The 22,892-nt window shown below is 41.9% G+C and overlaps 1 protein-coding gene across 6 annotated transcripts in view; it reads right to left on the bottom strand.

The window, feature by feature from the left end:
- SOX5 (SRY-box transcription factor 5) overlaps positions 1–22,892 on the bottom strand; it is a gene marked incomplete at both ends in the record, with an annotated part of 351,905 nt that overhangs the window by 242,392 nt on the left and 86,621 nt on the right. The window lies entirely within an intron of this gene.

The raw sequence follows: 22,892 nt of genomic DNA, 5'->3' as shown, positions 1-22,892 counted from the left end.
TTTAGCTGTCACTTTTCTTTACAAAGCGCAATGAACTTTGAGCAAAACCCATTCAAAGCATGAAGTACCCAGAGCGCTAATCTATGAGTACAGCTGAAAAGCAGAAAATGCTATTCTTGCTGGTGTCCTCTTACACCTGTCAGGTTAGATGCTTCTCTAGAGTGGGGCCTTCAGAGAGAAAAGGGCCCTGCAGCTGTTCACACGGCAGACTGCACCGGCAACAGACGCTAGCCAACAAAGGAAGACCTTCCGAAGAGGCAAGCATTCGCACTTGAGGTCTGTGCCTTTTACCTAATCCATACAACCATTATCATCCTACCTTATAGAATATGAAATTAATCACGATACTAATACAAAGCATCAAGTGACTTAGAGACCATATTGAAATGTGGACCTATTGATCAGCATGTCCTGTTGCTAAGAAACAGTTCACCCAGACACAGCCCACTTGGAGAAACCCTCCAGGGGAAAATCAATACTGTTGTTGCATTCAGTCTTGTTCTGGTTTTTCTCTAGTTTTATGAGACAAGGCCCTAATCTATAGGCAAGGATGGCTTGGAACTCATTCTGTCTGTAGCCAAGCATGACTCTCACCATGTGCCCACTGGCCTCCCGAAGCCTCTTGAGGAGTAGGATTACAGGTGTGTGGCACCATGCCAGGCACAACTGCCCAGTCTCTTCTCCCAAGATACTGTAAGGAAAGAGTAAGGAGCCTTCCTCCCTTTCTGGCAGTTGGCTTTGGGCAGTTTGGCAACACCCCCCCTACACACACACACACACACACACACACACACACACACACACACACACATACACACACACACACACACACAGAGGCAGCACATCAACAGAATTCAATGGGTTAGACTAACTGCCCTTGATAGACATGAAGAGAAGGGAATGTGGTGGGGAGAAGGGGAAAGAAAGGAATTCAGAGAGATGGGTGAGGTTTGACAAACATTTTTTGGTTTGGTGAGTTCCCATACCAAGGGTATAGCATTCAGACTTCAGTGGTGGTACTTCAAAAACAGAGGGAATCACAACAATCTTTTAATTTACTAACACACTGGAGACCAAAAGGGTGAGTCTATATTCCCACTTGCAATGATTTCTCAAAGTAACATTTTTACGTGAAAATGGTTTGATACAGGCAAATAGCAGACTGTAAGATCTCCCATATTTTGTAAACAAAAATCTACTTTACCAAAGAATAGATTTTTTTTATGCCTAAGAGTTTTCTTACTTTTGAAAACATTAATTCAAATACAAGTTTTTAGTAAATTTTATAAAATAAATCACATTGGTATTTGGCCATCAAGCATATTCTTTCTGATTCCAGATAATATTCATTGATCCATTTTGCACTTAGGAGAAACAAAGAAGATATTTTAGTACAGTAAATGATTTTTCCAATCTTCATGTTCTGACCTTCCTTTGGGAAACTGACAGCCATGGTCTCCAGCATCCCTTTGCCAGTTATCAAGGGAAGAAAGCCGTCATCTGGGAAAGTCACAAAACAACTACAATTAGACGTAGAAAGAATACTGAGGAAACGTGGTTTCCTCCACCATCTCAATTACAGGACTCCTAATGCAGACCTTCATCTATGAGAAGCACACGCATGGGGGTCCATTTCCTTGTCACTGTAACAAGATGCAGAGAGAGGCAATGGAAGGAAGGGAAGAAGGTTGTACTCTGGTCAGTTTCTGAGCTTGCATCCATCCTGGTGCGGAGAGCATGGTAGAAGAGACTGAGCACCTCCTGGCAGACAGAGCAGCAGGAGGACGTGGTCCAGACAAGACACAGTCCGGCATACCCCCAGAGTTCTCCAGGAAGCCCTCTCTTCACTACCACCTCTAAAATACCACCACCTCTAAAACCTTACCCACATTTTGAAACTCTCAGGGATTAAGCCATTTTTTAGGTTAGTACCTTGAGGTCTAATCTCTTCAAACACCACATGATAATGCCTTTCGCATCTCTCAACCACATATGGATATCAGCTATTGCACTGTGACACACACACTCAAGTTGTGACTGATACAACCAGCAATGATAGTCACTGCACACAAACCTTTGGACCTTTGACTTTTGTCCCCAAACACAATGCAGAACACATGACTTGCCTGTGGGCTGTCTGTGTAATTTGTCTCTGTGATTGTCCTTAGTTGTGGACTAGAAATCTTTCTCTAAGTCACCTCAATCTCTAAATTACCTCAGATGTGCAGGAAACAAAATGTCAACTACACCGTTTATACCATACATGTGTTTCTACAATAAGATATGATGCGATCAGTATTAATCATTGTCTATGAGTCAGTACACTGTTTTGTATAAAAGTATTTTCTCCCACATCTTAGTTACACATAACTTTCAATCTTGCTGCTCAAGTACTCTGTAATCTGGGTTCTGACCAGGTGACCTACTTGTAAGTCAACCATGCCCACCCCAGCCATGATACTCCAGGATTCACACACAGCATTCCATCAACCTCTCCTTGTGTCCTCTCCTCGGTATTCGCTGAAGACAGCCCAAGAATATCTGGAAACACAGATATGCCTCTCTCTCTAGATGCTCTACTTCAGTAGCTGGAGAAATGGCTCCGTCTATGTGGTGCTGCTATACACACATGTGGATCCTAATTTGGGTCCCCAGCATCCATGTGAAATGCTGGGTGATTCTGCTCATGTCCTCGTGCTGGGGAAGTAGAGACAGGAGGCCCCTGAGAGTCCCTGCTCAGAATAGGTACAGCTTAGGATCATGAGAGGCTCTCTCAAAACGTAAGATGGCTGTGACTAAGTACAATACCTAAGGAAGACAGCCTTGACCCTGGAATCAACATCAAGAACATGCACATAAATGTATAACACACACACAAGTACACACGCATACGCACATGCACACACATATGGACACACATATATGCGCACACACACACTTCTCCACCAGTCTTTCCATCCCTGAACTTCAATTACAGTTCCTCTATATGTCTGCATTTTTCCATACCTCCTTCCAGTCCTTTTGTTCCCTGGATGCTCATCAAATACCTTGGTCTGAACTGATAGTACCTCAGCTGCCACGCCTAAAAGTCAGACTCTTAATCTGCCTAGAAGAAGGCTGCTTCCTGGTCCTCAATATTTCACATCCCATCACCTAAGGAAGCTGTCATACAATGGGCTACACGCACATCACCTGAGAACGAATTATATGATGAGCCCCAGGGCATCATTGTGAATGTCTGATGTTAATCACTAGGTTCAAATAAATATTTTCCTTCAATGGCCATCATCCTAACATTTCTTAGCTACATCCCTCAAGAAGGCCACTGGAAGGGAAGGATCAAGTTGAAGGCAGCAACTCCTCCTCTTTAGCCCCCAGCACTGAGATGGCCAGACAAGCTACGGCTGCAAAACTCTGCTCCAAATAGGTGGTGGAAACATGTTTAAATGGAGTATAAATATCACACACTCAAACCTGTGAAACCAAACTTAAAGAGGCCTCTTGATATTTCCAGGATCGGTATGAATGAACAGCACTACCCAGCAGCCTTAACACTATCATTATGTGAAATGCATGCTTGCCCAGGAAAAATGGTTAAAAAAAAAACCTATAGTAAAAGATAATATTTTACTTAGCAGATCACAGGAATTCCTTATGTTGGTTTTTAAAGAATAATGGTATTCACAAAACGCTCGCAAGGTCAGTGGCAGTGAGTTAAGCCACAGCTTGTTCTATAGCTTATCAATCACAAGGACTACAGTGTTCTCCACACCTTCAATAGGTGATGTGCTGTGTTTGGAGACAATATATGACTTTGGGGACAAAAAAACAAAACAAAACAAAAACAAACAAACAAAATAAAAAAACACCATGTCCTACAAGGTTTGTTTGTTTTTTATTTGAGATCTTGTGTTCCCTCTGAAAAGCTGAGTCCAGAGCTGCTTTTTACATAATTCTTAAGAGTTAAAAATTAGGGAGAGAGGGAGGGAAGGAGGATCATATAACTCTTACATCTTTTAATAAAGATTTCCAGTGACTGGTATTTTTCTTATAAGTTATTGAAGATAGATGGAATAAAGGCACCTCCATGAGTCTGTTTGTCCTAATCATTTCAGCCCAGGGCCTTTGTGCACTGCTCCCGTTCCTTATCCCTAACATTTCTCTTATAGAAAATGTTTCCATTCTGTGAGATCTGTTTGCACATGAATGCTGATTTTGATGAAACTAAGCAAAAATTATTCAGTAACAAAGTCATCTTCGAAGAACTAAGTGTTTTTACTTTAAAATTATTTTTACTTTAAAATCCCTTAGTCACGAGTCAAATGTTGATTTAAAAATGGTCAAAGTGCAAAACAAAACATTTGTTGAAACAGTTCCATGCCAATTTGAGATAAATATTTAGTATTTGGGTGTATACACAGTTATACTTTTTAAAATAAGACATTTATCTCTCAACTCAAAACATAGACAATAGCCCTCTCTCCCATGATAAGGTCTTGGGTCTGTTGCCTTCCTTCACTGTAACGAATACGTCATAGACCCGGATTACATACAGGAAAGGTTCATTTGAGCTCTTGATTTGAGAAGCTTTAGTTCATGACCCCGGGGAATCATTGCATTGCTTTGGGGCAAACCTGTTTTCTGAAAGTGAACCCCAAGAAGATGAGATGAGTTATTCCCTTCACCCCCTAACGGCTGCACACTCATAATGACAATAACTCCTACCACTGTTCTCTTCCATTTCCCAGACTGCCGTGTGGGGACCAAACTATTACACACAGGCCTTGGGGATGGTATAGATCCAGAGCTTAGCAGTTCTATTTTATGAATCTCATAGCAGTCTATGTGTCTATACACCGTAAGGTACTTCACCAGTCCCTGGCATTTCAAAGATTCCAGTTCTCTTTAGCAAAAATGTTTCATCTTCCTATGTATCTGTGTTACACGCATGAGATTAATCACACTGTCCTCTTCTTACGGAGGAATTGCTATATCTTAACTTTGCTAAGTGCAGACAGTGTTAATTTCCACTATACTGGATTTAAATAGCAATCCACAACTATTAAAACTCAGCTAACTCCTATATACCTTTGCACCATGTGACACGTTCCTTTAGGATTGTATGCATTTAGAGAACAACTAAAATTTAATCAATCCATGAATTGAGGGGGGGATTGACTGACAAAATTGGGCTAAATTGGTGTTCATGAACTTGCACGTGAACAAATGATCTGTGAAGGGGTGAGCAAGAACAACTGTTGCCCACCTCCTTCCCGAAGATAAAAAAGGCTGTAGGCGAGGCAAAGGAATGTCTGTGGGCAGGGCAAAGGTGAGTGACAGGAGTTGGAATATAAACCGGTTACATTAGACACACTTTATTCTAATGTCAGCAACTCTGTGCATGTGATACTCTCCCCACATATGAGGCTCACTTTTATAAGCATAATTACTTGAAAGGAAGGAGGACATTTGAGACAACTCAATGCAAGTTTATGCCATTTAAATACAGCTTAACACGTTATGATATTACAGATTAGCCTGGAATTGGGAATACTGTAAGTTTTATTAAAAAGTGTTTTCACTGATGACATGGTTATATTGTTCTTAAATATGAGACACTTAAAACCAATAGCAGATTGCATACATTTTATATCTAAGCCCTTATACCCCAATTCTGTCAATAGAAAGCAAATAAACAAATTTGGAAGGTTACTGCATAGATAAAACTCCTGAGTTCCAGGAAGTCACAATAGCAAATGAATATTTTTAATATTTCAGAATTGAGATGACCGCACATTTCAGTGAGTTATCTGTAGAAAATACACAGCATTCTCTAAAGCCCTTTCTTCCTCACACCAGCACTGAGATCAATCCCGAGGTTCGACAACACAAAGAAGTTAAAATGTTCAAAAGGAGAGAACTTAACCCCCAGCCAAATATATCAACCCACCATCACACAGAAAACAGAGATGCTCAGAAAATGAACCTGGAACAAGAGAGCACGTGGGACAAAGAGGAAGGCGGTAAACCTCTGGGGAAAGCACAGCATTTCTACAATCATACAGTGCTGTCTCTGGTCCTGTAACTTCTTCCTCTTTTATATTTTCCAAGGTGATGTCAATCAAATGCACAAGAGGCCTTATAGCACAGCAGCAGATACAGGCCGGGGCAGTGCTTAGCATATGCACATCTGCAACACAGACTTAGGGCTTTTATGATCATCTCCTAAGTGCGATACCATGATATGAGTTCCCTTTAAAACTCACACACACACACACACACACACACACACACACAAATTGACACTCTACTGCTTTCAAAGAGGCACAATGCAGGCTGATCTTGGCAACCTGTAAAAGTGCCCAGTCGAAAATTACTAACAGCTGGAGATGACAGTTGTTTTAACAGCTGAGCTGACAGGATTAATTTAAATGCACTGAAATCAAAAGTACGTAACACCTGTTTAGTCTTCTCGGGCCATTCGACAAGGTAGGCCAGAGAAGGAGCTGCGCCAGGATTGTGTCTCTCTCTGAGAAGGACAGAGGGGCATCCAAGGAGAATGTCACCTTTTTTGATGGAGGTGGGGTTAGGGTTTTGCAGCAGTGGGGCTGGCCAGCCTTTATCAGTTTTTAACATCTGGTTCCTATAACAGGATGTCTTTCCTTTCTTCCTTCCCTGTCCAAGGTCTTTGACCCAAACTCAACAGTGGATAAAGATCCACAGATTTCAAAGGTGCAGTTTCTGAGTATAGCTTCCTGGGGAGTCCCCTGGGTTAATTAACGCATTCTCTTTGAGCTGCAGGGCCAAGCAAGGTAATGTGGTTCGTTTGCTTTTTGGTTTTTGGGGTGTTTTTGTTTTGTTTTGTTTTGTTTTCTCTCTTTTCTTATCTTTGGTTCCAAATCTATCGTGTCTCAGGAGAGTTTGCATTTCAGATGGTTGCCAAGAAGCATGCTCATAGTTGAGTTTTCGTAGTACATTTGTCAGTGTTGATTGTTTTAAAGTAGAAATAATTTCTCTGAAAGAAGAAATATCAAAATGATTTCCAAAAACGTGGGACAACAAAGAAAAAGGCGCTGGGTGCCAGCGGCAGACACGGCAGTCTCCTTAAATGATGTATAAAACATAAATGTATTATCCCGTGAGCACTAGCTCATAAATGAAGGAAAACCAAACATTTCAAATCACAAGTGTTTATTTTTCTCTGCTGACAGGAATTAACCTTCAAATTTACTTAGGAATAGCAGTATTACTTTTCCCCACATAAAGAGCTTAATATTAAGAATCCCAATGTTCAAACCTCAAAAGCTATTCCTTTAAAACATGATTTCAACACTATTCTCCAGCTGTCTGCATGTTGTGTGTGCTGTACGGCACAAGTGTGTTGCAAAATTCTCTTCTGCTTCATTTCAAAGAAAACGCATCCCTGTTTTATGAATCTGGAGGATAATTATTTTGAGGCTAAAGGTGTTTTCTCTCTTGTTCATGTACAGACCCTGGAAAGTGCAGAGAATGAGGGTTTTGTGCTCACTTGGTCTAGAGCCAAAGTAAATATAGAGGACAAAAATATTTCCCTTTGTGTCCCACCAAAGTCAATATAACACGTGTAAAAGACATTTTGCTGAGCCCCAATTTCAGAATATTAGAAAAGTCTTGGGGGCTTTTTTAAATGGCCAGATTAAAGTGAGGAACAATTAAAAAATGTGGTTCACATTTTGTTTTTAATTTAGGGACATGTGGCTGTGCCTCATAGAAAGCCCAACTTACATTCACATAGCATTGGCAGTTTTGAAAGTTCCTCACAACAGGTTCAGCGTTAGAAGTATCTTTTAAATGCCTCATTTATAATAAATCAAAATAGCCTGTGCTGTTTGGGTGAGTCTATGGGATGTACCCCAGCACCACTCACCCACAACTCGAAATTAGATAAGCTACTTCAGGAGCTCGTCTGATGACCTATGGTGTCTGAGAGTCGTTTATCCCCTTTCAGGAGGTACTTCCACTCTTGACACACACACACATGCATAGAGAAGATCTTCTACAAAAAATAGGTTTCCATACAGGCCTTTCAAAGATGCTCACTGTTAATTCTCTGTCCCAACAGCCCCTCCTCAGAAATTCTTCAGGAAACACCATCGCTTGAGAAATGAAACTGACTTTGCTTAAGCTCAAAATAACAAACACAGACGCAAGGGTTACATAACTCAAGGCAACAAAAGCACAAGAAAATGTCAAGTGGCCTTCAATGTAGTCACCCTAAATAAGTCCAAAACACTGTTGAATTTCCAAGAAATGTGTGGCTAAAATTAATATTTGTAACTTTTAAAGATCATTTAAATCTTTCTATTATTAAAAAGTGTCAGAACTGAATCAGCCTGGTAGTTATAGTTCAGATAATTGTAATTCCAATCAGGAATTTGAGTTGTACATCCTAAAACAGTACTAATGGCACCTATCCCCCACAGGTCGTTGCCACCATTGAATAGTGCCTGAGCATGCAGCTCTCAAGAAGCTCTGGATGTGAGGGTGACCACTAAAGTTTTCTGCCATCATTAAAGTCATAACTGTGTCAGGGACAGTAAAATTGCCAAGACACATGTTAACTAGCTTGCATCAAATGGTCTAATGAGAACTCGTTCTTCAAGACAGTTTCTGATAGAAATGTGAAATGAGAGAACACAGATGGGGATTTTTTTTTCTAGAGAGAAACATTGATACTTTGAAAGACAATCAGTTCTAATTATTAGATCTCTTTACAGAAGGAGACAAAAAAAAAATCTGTGCCTAGAAATATCTGTGCAAGCTCACAATCAAACAAAGCATGTACCAGAAAGAACTGGGCACAATGCTCAGATGAGGACCCCTCTCTTCTGGGAGGGGAGACAGGCTGACAGAAAGGCCAAGCATTTAAACCCCAGTCAGAGGTTCAAGCTTGAATTATCAAACTCCCACTTCCCGTTGGTTAGGGTGACCGGAGATGCAGTATACAAATCTGCACCAAATGCTTCTCCTTGGCAGCTCTAAATCAAGAATAGAAAAGGGGACAGGACAGTCAATGGCCTTCGAAGGGTCCCAGTGAGAACTCAACAGAGTTATTGCTAAAAAGAAAAATTCCTCATGCCCCACTTCTCGTGTCCCTTTAACTCGGTATACATAGTTTCAGAAAAGCAAATTGTATTTCCCAACCATTTAGTTCTAGGGAAAAAAAAAAGCCTCTTTGGGTGTTTCTGTTTCATGATTCTTTCAAAGTTTTCAGTCTATTGGACATAGAGTAATAATTGTTGTTCTATTCTGTCTAATGATAGACCCTTCAACTTTTATTAAATAAGAAGCAGTCTCTTCCCCTCCTTTTATTTCTTTACACCACTCAGAGGCTCAAAGAAGATAATTACAAACAATTCCTCAAGAATGGTTCAGTTAATGTTAATTTATACAACAAACTAATTACTGCCAAATGGTAAGAGTCACATGTGGAAGTCCCTTCTCCCACGCACACAACTCAGCCAGCAGCCATCTGTCTTAGCTCCGGAGAACTCGGGACGCCCGGAGGAGACTGCGAGAGGAAGGGTGTGGGCTCCTCAGTCCAGTATCCTCCCAGCAAACCACAGGCCTGAGGACCACACGTGTGCAGTGCTGGCCAGTTCCAGAAAATGCAAAGAGAAGAAACACACAGACAGAAGGGCATTCAGTGGGGGCATGTCAGCTCCAGTTTTCCCTGCGGGTACAACCCACCTCTGCAAGCAAAGGGTGCCTTGTGTATGGTTTCAGATGCAAGCTACATGCGGTCAACTGTCATTTACAGCCTTTTGTCATTTTATTATGAAGAGTATTGATGACTTTCCTCCAGGGTATCAGTAATTCCTGAACTAAGACATAGTTCAGTTTATATCTGGAGCAAAATAATGCTCTTACATATTATAACATTATTAACTTGAGAGATACTTGTTAAATCATTAATGAATCTATTATACATACACATACACATACATATACATGTGAGACACAGAGAGGGAGAAGTTTTAACATTGAATTGGGCTGAAATGTAAAAAGTACAGCGAAATGTGGACAAGTCTTTTTTCTTTAAAATGACAAGGTGATATTTGGCATGTAAGCAACAATGTCGTCTCAAATGGAATTTTAAAAGCTAAATAAGAGGGAAAGTATCTTAAAATTTAGTTTTTATAAGTTAAAAGAACAATCACAGATGCCTTTCAGCATTCAAAACTCTGAACAGAGACATGAGTCCTTGTCAAATATGCGATGAGTAAAAATAAAATGAAAAAGCATGTGGTAGTAAAATAACATTCATTTTCCCCCTGACATGTAGCCTCTGGAATTAGGAAGTTGTCAACATGAATGTTTTCATCTCGTGTTACTGGACTTTTTCCTTCAAGTATGTGTGGTCCTCGGCTGATCCAGGGAAAGAACTCAAGATAAAGCTGGAATGGGTGACAATAAAGACTGACTTCCTCCTCTAGCAGAGATGCCCCTCTGGATATAGAGAGATGTCATGAGGAAACCAGGGGAAAGGATGTACCACACAGTGGGACCAATGCCTAGAGAGGAGAGTAAAATGGTATTTTACTTAAGGCTCTTTTGTGAGTTTATTCATCAAAGTTGACACAAATCCTAGGCTACAATTAGCAAACCTTTGTCTTTGCTCCAAAGTGCAGGGAATACAAGATGTATCTCCATGCCACACTAATGTTCTTTCCCTCTCTCCCTTCCTCCCATGTGTGTGTGTGTGTGTGTGTGTGAGTGTCTGTGTGTGTGGTGTGTGTGTGTGTGTGGTGTGAGTGTGTGTGTGTGTGTGTGTGAGTGTCTGTGTCTGTGTGTGTGTGTGTTCACTTAAGATGTTGTACCATCTAGAATTTAAGAACAGGAGAGGCCTTGCTGGTGGGGCTGTTCAATTAAGATCGGCCATGACCCTTGTCATCCAGCGCAGTGACCACCTACAGCTGCTGCTGCTTCTATTGTCATAGCAAGAAAGTGATCAAAGTCATGTTATCTGCAATGGTGGGAAAGGAGCTGTAGCCACCTTCTCTTGGAAGGAGGAACCATCTTCTCACCTTGATGCCATATGTATGTGGCCAACCTAAGGCTCATATGCATTGGGGATGATGCCACAGAATACAGTCAGGGTAAAGATGAGTGTCAGTCACGGAGCCAGAATGTGGCTTTTCAATAAGGCTTCTGCACATGACCCTTTGCCTGTTTTCCTCTCAATCCCCTCAAACTTACTGCTTAGCCCCTTAAGTTCCGACTTGAACAATACTGTCTCTTTAGTCTCTATCATTGGTGTGAAGGACAACGTCTTTATCTGTCCCCATGAAAAACAATCTGACAGTAGCTTAAAAACTATCAATTGCCATTATTTTATTTTCAAATAAAGAAAAACATAACACCCGCCTAAGAAACCACATAGAATAATAAAGGAAACACTAGCACCCAAGCCTCAAACATTGCTATTTTATCCAGGGGACATCTGCAAGGAACACTACCAAGAGCCCTTGAGTGAACAGCCTTGCGTTAGAATGAAAAACTCTGCCTACTCTTTTATTAAGTTGTTCATCTAAAGTTGCTGTGTTAGCAACACTGGTTCTAGGCAGACTAGATCTACATTCTTACTCTTTGGGACAACTGTCAGAGGACATGCAGTTTAGAGAGAAAGACAGCAAACTTTAGGTACTTGAAACTATACTCTTTAACTTCATCAGCCTGCTGATACATAAACATGTGTGTCTCTAATCTTTCTGATGAACCACTAGGAGGTAAGACATAGACCAGGGGTGACACCACGCTCAATGGCGGGAAGAACAAGGACCACAATGGCCAAAGTACAGCAAGGTGGATTCAAACAAGATGGACACAGACAGGGCCGAGGCCTTCCATAATTACTTTGAACTGGGTGCTTCTATTTCTTCCAGAAATGTAGATAACTGCCATATCATTGCTGAGATCTGACCTCCCTTTGTACACTTTTCTTCTGCCCCCATATGTGTCCTAAGATGCACATCCAACCTCCCCACTAGATGCACTTCTTATGAAGTTGGAGAAACAAGACAGGTAGGATGGAACAATGGAACCAAACAGAAATCCTCTGAAAGAAATCAAAACTCCAGTGGTGAGAAGTATGTATGGGGTCATAACAGGGTATTTGGCTTCAACTCTTCCCTGTAGCTCTAAAGCTGAATGAATCGATCTGAGGGTTAGGGACCATAGCAAGTTGGCAGAGCACATGCCTTCCACACACGGTGGCAAAAACAAAGAAGAATTGTTCAGGTAAATCTTTACAAGACAATGCAAGTTCTCAAGGAAATAACATTGACAGGGCTTTAATCTGTAAGACTCATCACTGCTTACCGAGTAACACACTAGTACCAGTCGGTGTAAGAGTGCCATCCTGCTACAGTAAATAGATACCCAATACTGGCACACTTTCCCAGCCACACACTTCCTACACAATCCCATATTGCATAGAGGTCAACCCTGCTGTCATATTAATGTGTGGGAGGAAACTCAAACGCCAATTAAGTCAGGGCTTCATATCAGCCATGTTTACATAAATCCACCACCAACCCAAGCTACTTGGAAGAGGATAGAAACACATCATTTGTGTTTTACCTCCTTCATCACTTCTGATAACAAAGTTTTTTTGTTTTGCTTTAGAGTCGTACCGTCTTAACTGCCCATTTCAAACCAAGAAGGAAGACAGAGTCAATGGCTTTGAATGCCCCCTGCATTTGATGACAGGGGACTGATAGCAGTCTCGGAGTGAGACATGGCATTGAATAGAGAACAGCACACAGCAACTTTAGCCACAAAGACAAAACAGATGGAGAAAGTTCAAGAAGAGGTTCTTCACCCCTCCTCATAACTGTCAGACAACTTCTATTGGCCGAGAATAGCACACAGTAAACACGCCAAACAAAAGAAACAGTGAAAGATGTATTTACTTGCTCAGGGCATTGATTTTTCTATTTCGTACACATCCACATGGAAGAGTCTGCATTGTGTTGACAAATAACCACAGAAGCCCAGGGCAGGGGACAGAGAGGAGCCTGTCAGGTATGGGACTCCTGTCAGTTGCTCGGCACCAAACAGACAACCCTACCCCACTCCCCCAGACCCAAGCCATGCACCCACGTTTAAGATAGGGTCCTGATCTGTTACCACTCAATGGGGGGGAAGAAGGGGAGGTTGGAAGGCAGTATTTAGGGTATTTCTTTGTCTTTAATTATGTGACCTTTTGTATTTGCTAAGGAAGAAATGAATTATGTTCTAGAGTAATCTTCTGGCAATTTCCTATAGCCCCCAACTGTGTAACATGGAGCTGTTTTGGTACATTGTCTTTTGAATGGTTTCAAATGCCTACTTCATGGTTTACTTCACATATGGATGTGGATAATTAATATCAAATTGAGATGCTTTAAGATTTTTCTGCATGTATTATCTAAAGCACATAGTGTCCCCAGCAATATACATAAATTGGGAGTAAAATACGCAAACGGAGACATCACTGTGGTCCATTTTCCCTCATTGCTTTTGGTCTTAAGGCCAAAATGAGGAAAGCGGCTGTGTCTTGAGTGTCCGGCCCTTTCTCAGTGACAGCAGCCTAACACTACATAAATGTTTGTTCGGGGTGACTTGTACAACTCCTTTCCACGGTAAGGAACAGGAACGTGTCTAACTCAAATGAGAATAGTGATCTGGAGCTGGCCAGTGTGGACACAAACTAGCCCACAGCAGTGCTGTCAGCTGTGCATCAAGGAAGGTTCTTTGAGACTCAGAAAAGAAAGAAGCAAAAGACCTGGGTGAATTAGCTGCTTTTCAAATTCGGGATGGGAGAGGCAAGCACCCTACTATATTCCAACAAGGCTTCCCCTCTGCCTTCCCAAGTCTGTGATCCGAACTCGGAAATACAGGGCACAAGCTGGCCTTCAAGTTCAACAGTGACATTGGCCCCCTTACTCAAAGCAAAGTGTCCAGGTCATATGTTCCTTCTACTTGGCTCTAGCCTCTCCGTTCCCTCGTGTTGCTGGCCATATTTCTCCTTAGCATAAGGAGCAGTGCACAGGTGCTTGGGGAAGTCCTTGAGGTCTCAGGACTCTGGGAGCAGGTGGCAGAGGCGGTTCTGAGTGGCACTCTTTGCTGCCTCCAGAGCTGTCCGTGCCTTCTTCATGAGAGAGTCCTATTACAAAACAAGACTGAGCATCCTCTAGAACAAAGCTAAGCAGGCCTATTTAATTAGGGCAAATGCTTGATATCCACTTCTTCCTGTTAAACACACAGCCATGCGGGCTTGGGAGGTCTGATTAATTTTAATATGCATGGTCGTGACAAGTGCCTCGGGGGTGAGAGAGTGAAAAACACACATGGGCACACAAACACACTAAGTCCTCAGCCAGGCTCAAGTTGACTTCAGAGCGATGCTTGGAAGGGCTGCCCAGATTAGCGTGATAGCATTCAGCTGGGGCTGGGACCTTTCTTGTGAGAGAAGGGCAGCCTCAGAAACAGGTGGCTGGCTCTTCACTCTTTAATAAATGATGTCCCCAAAAGCCATGCTATATGATCATCGAGAAGAGCTGCTGTGTTCCCCTTGTGGTTATTTATAAATATGCAGCCAGGGTCAGCAGGTCTCCTTCTGAGAGGTCTTTGCTTTGAATATGAAGGTCTGAGACTGACAGATTTTGTTGAGCACAGGGAAAAGAAGTATACTAGCTATCTGGAAAAAAAATTAGAATTTTTTAGGTAAGGAAAATATAGGGTCTGGGCCTATGCTGTCCCCTCAGGAGACACACACACATGTTTAAACAGGGATCTTTATAAAGGAAGTCCTTTTATGTAAAGACAAAAATATCTAACTTAATACACAATACTAGCCTGATCATGTATAGAGGGATATAGATTAAAGACACTCCTAAAAGTGGCTACATTTCATTAGCCAGAATGCGGTTCTAATTGAGCAGAGGATAGAAGCCACGTTACTCACATGGTTCCTAGATGCACAACCCTCCCTGCATTGCAGTTCAAGGTTTCACCACATAAAGTGGATTCTCATAAACAATCCCCAAACCCTCACAGTCCAAATCTGAACATCCTTCACAAAAATATAAATACATTTTCTATAACACTCAATGAACTCAAACACATGGCTGAACCACCATGCTGGGTAGCACTTGACAATGTGTGGGAGTGGTCAAGATTCACTCCAAGGCTTCTAGCACAGCTGTGTGCTAATGCTCACACACTCCTTCCTGACAAAGTAGACTCTTCAGCATGTGAGAGCATCGTCTGGTCTCAGCCTTTGAAAAATAAGCTCCCTCTTTTATCAACGTTTTATGAGTGTTGATTTCCATATCGGGGTGCCTTTGAGAAGGGGTGCCCCTGGGTTAGAGTCTAGCTTGCTTGACAAGTAGAGACACATTTCCGAGTGACAGACGGCACAGCTGAACACAGAGCCACAGAGCCCCTGACAGCAGCTGGAGTGTGAGGAACAAAACTTTAAAGAGATCCATTGAAAAGTCCCCTCGTTTGCCCTTCATGGGAACAGCACTCACAAAGCCTCTTCAGGATGCACTTTGTCAAAGGGACAGTGAGCAAGGAGACAAACGCACCTCAAACCTCTGCCAATTAAAGTATCTTTAGGCTTTCCCGATGAACTGTGTGTGTGTGTGTGTGTGTGTGTGTGTGTGTGTGTGTGTGTGTGTGTTTCCTGCATCATCAAATACAGTGTTAAAAATGAGAGTGAGTTTCTGAGAGAACAGGAGGGATGATGCTGTGGAAATCTCTGATTTGTGATTACAAACCATTGTTTCCCCATGATAACTCCAACGAGGAAGCCACTGGAGTAAGACTGATTCTGTGTCTGTCTCAACTCCTCCAGTAAAACAATGGGACTGCATTTCATCTGTGAAGGGACACTCCACAGGGGACATATGAGCGCTAAGAAGAGGCACTGTTATTTCTCTACACAATCGCTGCATATGCAGTGCCTGTGGCCATGGTCACAGAACCAAATACCACACACTCGGGTCTTCCTCTTCAGAATGAGTGTTTGATGCTGGGGAGCTCCACTGAGAGAACCGAGCGGCACGGAATGCCCACGTCAGCAACTCTAAGCTGAACAGTAACCTAGAGGAAGAGGAATTTGTATCCACTTGATGATGTATAGCTACACGCACCAATATGTTTGCATTGCAAATTCGAAGGGACACCGACTGACACGTGGCTTTTTTTTTTTTTTCTGGAAAATTCCACAAGCTTCGTGGAAGGTGCCAATCAGGTACAGTGGATTTGGATCATGGCAGGTACAGAGATATGTAAAAGATGTATCACACAGTAAAATCCATACACATTCTCAAGTTTTGGAGGCCAGTTTGAGAACTCTCTGTATATCCATGTTCGTTCAAATACAAACTCCCAACAGCAACAAACAGAGAGAGAGAAAAAAAAGATGTCCAAGCCAGTCCTGCTAGTGGTGAATTTTGTTCCTGTCTCAAACACAGGCCTATGGCTCGTGGAGACAGAGGGAATGCAAACTTGCCTGTCTACACTCGGGTGGTCTGAGGGTGATTATTGGGGCAGAGGCCAGAGTTGTGGTGAGGACTGTCATGAACTAGACTTTTCCAAGCTAAGTGAATTCAGCAGTTCTCACAAGAGGGGGATTGTCTGTAAATTTTATGCAGAAGCACAAGGGGCTGCTTTCCATGAAGTAACACATAGGACTGTGAGAAAAGTTCCATGTTCCTTGGGCCTTATATACTCAGGAGAATTTGGGAGACATCTCTCGATTGTGTGCATCAGTGTCACAAACAAAAACAAAATGTCACAACTGGTGTCTCCATGCACACAATGAGCACACTCCCTGAGGCAAGACACTTCTCAGTCAAGGAGGAAGACCATGAAGAGGTGCAGACAGTAAATAAATGTAGGCATATGGCAACCTGAGAGAGAAATGCATAGTGTGCCCACATGTGTGTGCACAAGCATGTGCACACACATGCGCACACACTCGGGCATGCACACAACAAAAGATGGGAAGAGAAACTTACAAAATAAGGATAAATAAATATAATATAATGGTAAAGATTGGGACAGCTGTGAACCTTTGGTTCTGATTTTTTTTTTTAGTTTAATTTTTTTTTTTTTAGTATATATTCCCCTTACAGTGGAATACAAGGAACACAGAGATGGGACATTACAGTGTCCCCTCCTACCTACTTTTATACAGTCACAATCTATTACTTCCCCCATTATTAATTTGGAGAAACTGTTGTTGTACAGTCATTCTTGACAAAAGACACAGGCTGACCACAAATTTATTTGGGTGAACATATAAAAAAAATAATACCAAAGCCGTGGTCTGTTTATGGGTTTGTTAGCTTCTCAGTTGCTGTCGGTATTATTGATACTAGATGTCCAGACTTCCTCCCCTGAGGGATGCTGGGAAAGAAACACTGTAGACCATGTTGCCAATGTACCTAAGGACTGAGATTCCTTAATGAGCCGAGTTGACAGCGTTGACCACTGGTGCTTTTCCAGGCAGACTAAGACCTACAGAGTCCTGTGCTCGCCTTTACCGCATCTCTCCTCCTCAGCCACTGAAGACAGGAGGGCAGACAGTGCATTAGCACCCTCATGGTAATAAATGAGGCCAAGTAAGTACCACACTCCCCCGTGAAACTACAGCTTCGACACGCAGTTTTAGGTAAACTCTCATTCATAAAGAGAGCTGACAGATTCAAGAGTGAAAATTGATAAAAATCATATCACACAATATCACTAAGTGTTTGCAAAGTATCCCCTGAATGGTTCAGAAACTAGAGGACACACACACACACACACACACACACACTATAATAAACAAACAAACAAATAAGTAAATAAATTGAGGTAATTAGAATTTTTAAAAGGACAAAGTATAATGGCATTCATGTATGAAATTGTCAGAATGACCCATTACTTTGTAAACTTAATTATAAAAACAAATGAAGGAAAATCTATGAGGTACTTAAGACTGAGATGGACACAGCAGTGGGCCAGGGATGCAGCACAGTGGATAAAGCACTTGCTGGGTAATGGTGAGCGGCTGACTTTGGATCCCAGGAACCAGGTAAGGCCAAGTCTGCAACCCCTGGTCCAGTGAGGTGCACGGGGACAATCCCCAAAGCTTAGAAACCAGCTAAGTTAGCCCAGTGTACGGGAGAGAGACAGGAAGAAACCCAGGCTCAACAAGGAAGATGGTAAGGGCTCCTAACGTAGCCTCTGCCTCTATGTGTGTACGGTGGCAAATGCGTTGCATGCTTACAAGAACACACAGGCACACATGCAAACTGTTTAAGTAAAGAAGTATTAAGCACAAAGGGCTGAGAGAAATGCATGCTCATTAGACAGATGTGTAAGTGGGGGGTTAGAGGAAAGTTGCATCAGGAAATGCAAGGGTGACATGGGGTGACATGTTCTGTTCGTTGTCAAGAGGTGTGGGAAAGCTTGTCCTCTGTTGTAACTTAGGGTCCTTCATACAATGAGAGCAGGGTCATTTTACCAAGTTTATTTTTTAAGTAAGAGTATTGTTAACTTTGGTGTTTGAAATGTTGTTTTATATTTATTGATTTAGTGTGTATGAGAGGGCACAGTGAGACCCTGGTGTGTGTGTGTGAGTGTGTGTGTGTGTATGTGTGTGTGTGTGTGCACAGTGAGACCCTGATGTGTGTGTATGTGTGTGTCTGTGTGTGTGTGTATGTGTGTGTGTGTGTGTGTGTGTGCACAGTGAGACCCTGATGTGTGTGTATGTGTGTGTGTGTTAAAGGGTAATCTGCGGGTAATAATTCTCTCTACCATTTGGGTCCCAGAGATGGAACTCAGTTGGTTAGGCTTAACCTGCCTTTCCCAATCAAACCACCTGCCATCCAACCTGACTAGCTCTGTAAGGATTAGCTAAAGAACTTGCCTAGGACCAGTAGGAGGTCATGTGGTTTTTGAAGATTTCCCCTCTCTATTACCCTGGTCAGCAGCATGGCCGTTGTAATGAAGGAGATTAAGCATAGTTTTCACAAAACATTTTGAATATTTAGTATGAGTATCTGAACTCTAGTGATTATAGTATTGGAGTAGAGTTAAATATATGGTCCCTAATGCAGTGTCACATTGGAATGAGGGTAAAGGTGGCTCTAACTCCTGCTTCCCGGGAGACCCAGGCAAACTCTTTGACAGAGAGACCTAACCAACAACTGAAGCTCTAATACTCCAACTATTTTGCTTCCAGACATTTTTCGACAATGATTTATATTAAAATATCAAGGTTTTCTCATTTTTCTCCTTTTATCTTTAATGACATTTAGACAGTCTACAATGAGTAAGTATGGCCTTAAACACTCTCTGGAAAGCTGATCACTTAAGGAGTAACATTAAGCAGAAACTAGCAATTATCACTCCCTCTTTTGATATTTCAGAGGGACACAGAGCCATGTGAGGCACGGTATAGGAGTTAATACACTCTACATGCAAACTCAGCGAGCTGTACGTGAGGATGTAGATTCTACACCCGTGGCAACACCAGCTTTGACAATGACCCTGGGATGTTTTTTAATCATATTTCTCATTTGAAGATGGAGAGAAAAGAAATCTAGTTACTGAGGTCATGGGATGTTGTATCTATCTTCAGTGACCTTGCCTAAGAAGAGCTGGCTAATCTGAAAACTTACTACCAAACCTACCGCAGCCATGTTAGAAAGGCTGATGTGATATATGCGGGTTCTTATGAATTAGAAGCACACGTCACAGTAAGGATGCACCTGGTTCAAAAACCTGATGACCAAAGCATAATCCTAGGAACCTGCATTGTTAAAAGAATTGACACTGGCACACTGTCTTCTAATCACCATACACACTCAGACTTGTGTGTGCCCATGCATGCAAAAAATAATCAATCAATTAATTAATTAGAAAGGAATGGACTTTAAGAATCTGCAGAAGCAGATGCTTTTTAATGACAGCCACAAATTCCGAAGCACTCAAAACACGAGCAGGAAAGTGTTATGTTTTTCTCCTAAAATGTGTTAAAAATTCCTTGATTCGTCACTCAGAAGCGCGGTCTAGCTAGAGTGACTTAGAGGTGGTACTTCTTCTGAGTGTACACACCTCCAGTCCCCAACAGACACTCTGGCTTTTTGGGCCTCCCTCCAATGGCCTATCCTCCTCTCCTGGCTTCCCTGTCCTGTTTGGCTTGCTGTTGGCAGGATGAGACTGGAAATAATGTCTTCTTCCTAGTGAGAATTCTCCCCCTACCCCCACCGCACAAGAGGAAGCCAAGATGTGGAGCCACCAATGGTTTCACTGGGCTTAATGAAATTTTCACACAACCTGCTGCTCATTTTAATGCCCTTTGAGAAACAATGGACAAAGGTCCAGAGGAGGGAAAAGGATCCGTTCTGTGGTATTTGTCTGGGCACTCAGCACTTACCTCTGTTCCTCCTCTGCCCCTGTGCCTTCCCATGGCTTCTCATTCCGTGAGCTGCAACAAGGGCTTGTCGATAGTTTTCCTACCCACACATTTTATATTTTTCCCCTTCACACTGTTTACTGACACATTTGTCTTTTGAATGGTAATGAGAGAGCCTCAGCTCAAATGTGTGTGCCCTACCCACCACCATGGTCCCCTCTACATGGATGGGAAGGTGGGTTTGAGTGACCAGTCTCAGGCATGTCCAAGATGTTTTGATCAGAGCTTCCAGTAACTTTGAAACCTAAAATCTCCTAAGATAAAATTCCACATGCTTTTCTCTTTGATTTTTTTTTTTCTTTCTGAATAAGAACACGGCTTTACTCAGATATAAATTACCTCTTTATAAATCTGTAAATTGTTTTGGTCACTAGATATTCATTCTTGAAAGAGGTGTAGAGCCTCTTGCCTGTAATTCCAGCAATCAGAGTACAGAGGCAGGAGAATCATGAAGAATCTTAGGCCAGCCTAGGCTGCATAGTGAGTCCTAGGCCAGCATAGGCTACAGTATGAGACCGTGTCTTAAAGCGGCATGTGAAGTATTTATATATATATATATATATATATATATATATATATATATATATATATATATATATGAAGCCTGGTTCTTACAATAAAGAACATAGCAGCGGTATCATGTCCTGTCTTCCTACTCTTCATCAATATCCCAAGAGAAGTCTTGACATATAAGAAAGAAAATAATAAAACCTGAGTTGAGGGATGGAATAAATCAAACTGTCAGTTTGTGGATGAAATGTTTGTCCCTGTAGATAACCTCACAGAATTAAACTGTTACAACCCAATCTGAAGCCATGGGTTCCCAGGACAGTACATGGAATTTCTACATATTAACAGCCAGCAGGTAGAATTTGAAATTAATAATCACATAATTCTTGCTTGTCTTTTCATTTTACATAAAATGGCAACGGACAAGCATAAATGTAGTGAAATACATCTAAGTCATGTATGTAGAAACTGTGTAAGAGGCAAGATTTTAATAGCTGAGAAAGGTTTGTGTTTGTTTGAGGACAAGACAGTCACGGCTTCTTTATAATGTGTTCTACAGACGTAACACTTTCACAGTCACATCGACCATGGTCTGTGGATACATACAAACGGACTTGAAAGTTTGTGGAGAATGTCACTAGACTCAGACTGACCCATAAAATCCTAAAGAATGCCGGAAGAATGAACGATACAATCTAAAACAAGGTTTCTTGTCAAGTAAAGCTATACTCATGAAGACAGCAACGATATCTGTCTTCATGTAATGATTTGATAGAACAGAGCTCAGAGGGCACAAATAAATGAACACTAACTCGGCCAGTCACCTCTGCAAAGGAGGAAAAGATTCAGCAGGAAAGAGCAATCGTCCAGAAAACGAGGCTGGAATACCTGGACACGCCGTGGCAACACAAACGTCAAGGACCCAGACTCAGAACCTTTACAAGAGTAACTCAAAGGGTTCCCAGATCTAAAATATACAATGCAAATTTACAAAGGCATCGGAGATAATGCAAGAAAAATATCTCAGACTCTCCACGACTACTCGGACAAATCAGAAGTAAAAACCACTAGCATAGTGACAACTGAAAAGCCATTAGAATTAATCGTTTTCTGAAAAAGAAAATCCTGAGAACAAAAATAACAACCACAGACCGGGAGATTGTTTGTCCAGTACATTTCTGTTCTAAAACTGGTATCCAAAAATATATTAAGATCTCTCCAAATTCATCTGTATCAAAAAGATACAATACAGTACAATGCAGCTTCTCCCACAGACACAGAGATGTAAAATAAATACTGGAGGAGACCAGGACATGCAGGGCCATCGGGGAATTCAAGGTAAACCAGTGATGAGATCACAATACACAAAATCCCCAAATACAACACAGGCAAAGGCTGAGGGGGATGTGGAAGAGCAGGAATCTCCCTTCAGTGATGGCAGGAAGGAAAATTTTATGAACACCTTTCGGACAGTTTGGCAGTTCTTTATAAAGTCAAGCAACATCTTCCCATACGCTCAGCCTTACTGCTGCTAGGGAGTTGAAAACCTATTGGCTATCACACACTGTAAGTCAGACAGACTAGTAATCAAGTGTGTCTCCTCGACACTTGGTTGGTTTGCTCACTTGGAACCCGCCGCTGAGGAAGAGGGGGGCTTGCTCTTGTGTGCTGGGTGGCTTCAGCACCCCAGACTCAGCCAGGGTTAAACTGGACTAGGTAACATTTGGATGTAACCTTGGAAGGGATGCTAAGAGTTAAAAAATGGTGGCTTCATAGGGCCACAGCTAAGTAACTACATGACATTTTTACGGAGTGTGCAGGGAATGACCCTATGATCAACGATAGGATATGAACACATTGATCTACAAAGGTTACAAAATGT

This window comes from Micromys minutus (assembly GCF_963924665.1).
Source record: "Micromys minutus genome assembly, chromosome: 3".
Classification (NCBI taxonomy): Eukaryota; Metazoa; Chordata; class Mammalia; order Rodentia; family Muridae; genus Micromys; species Micromys minutus.
Note: the sequence above shows the minus strand (reverse complement) of the source record. Positions and strands in the feature narration are given on the sequence as shown.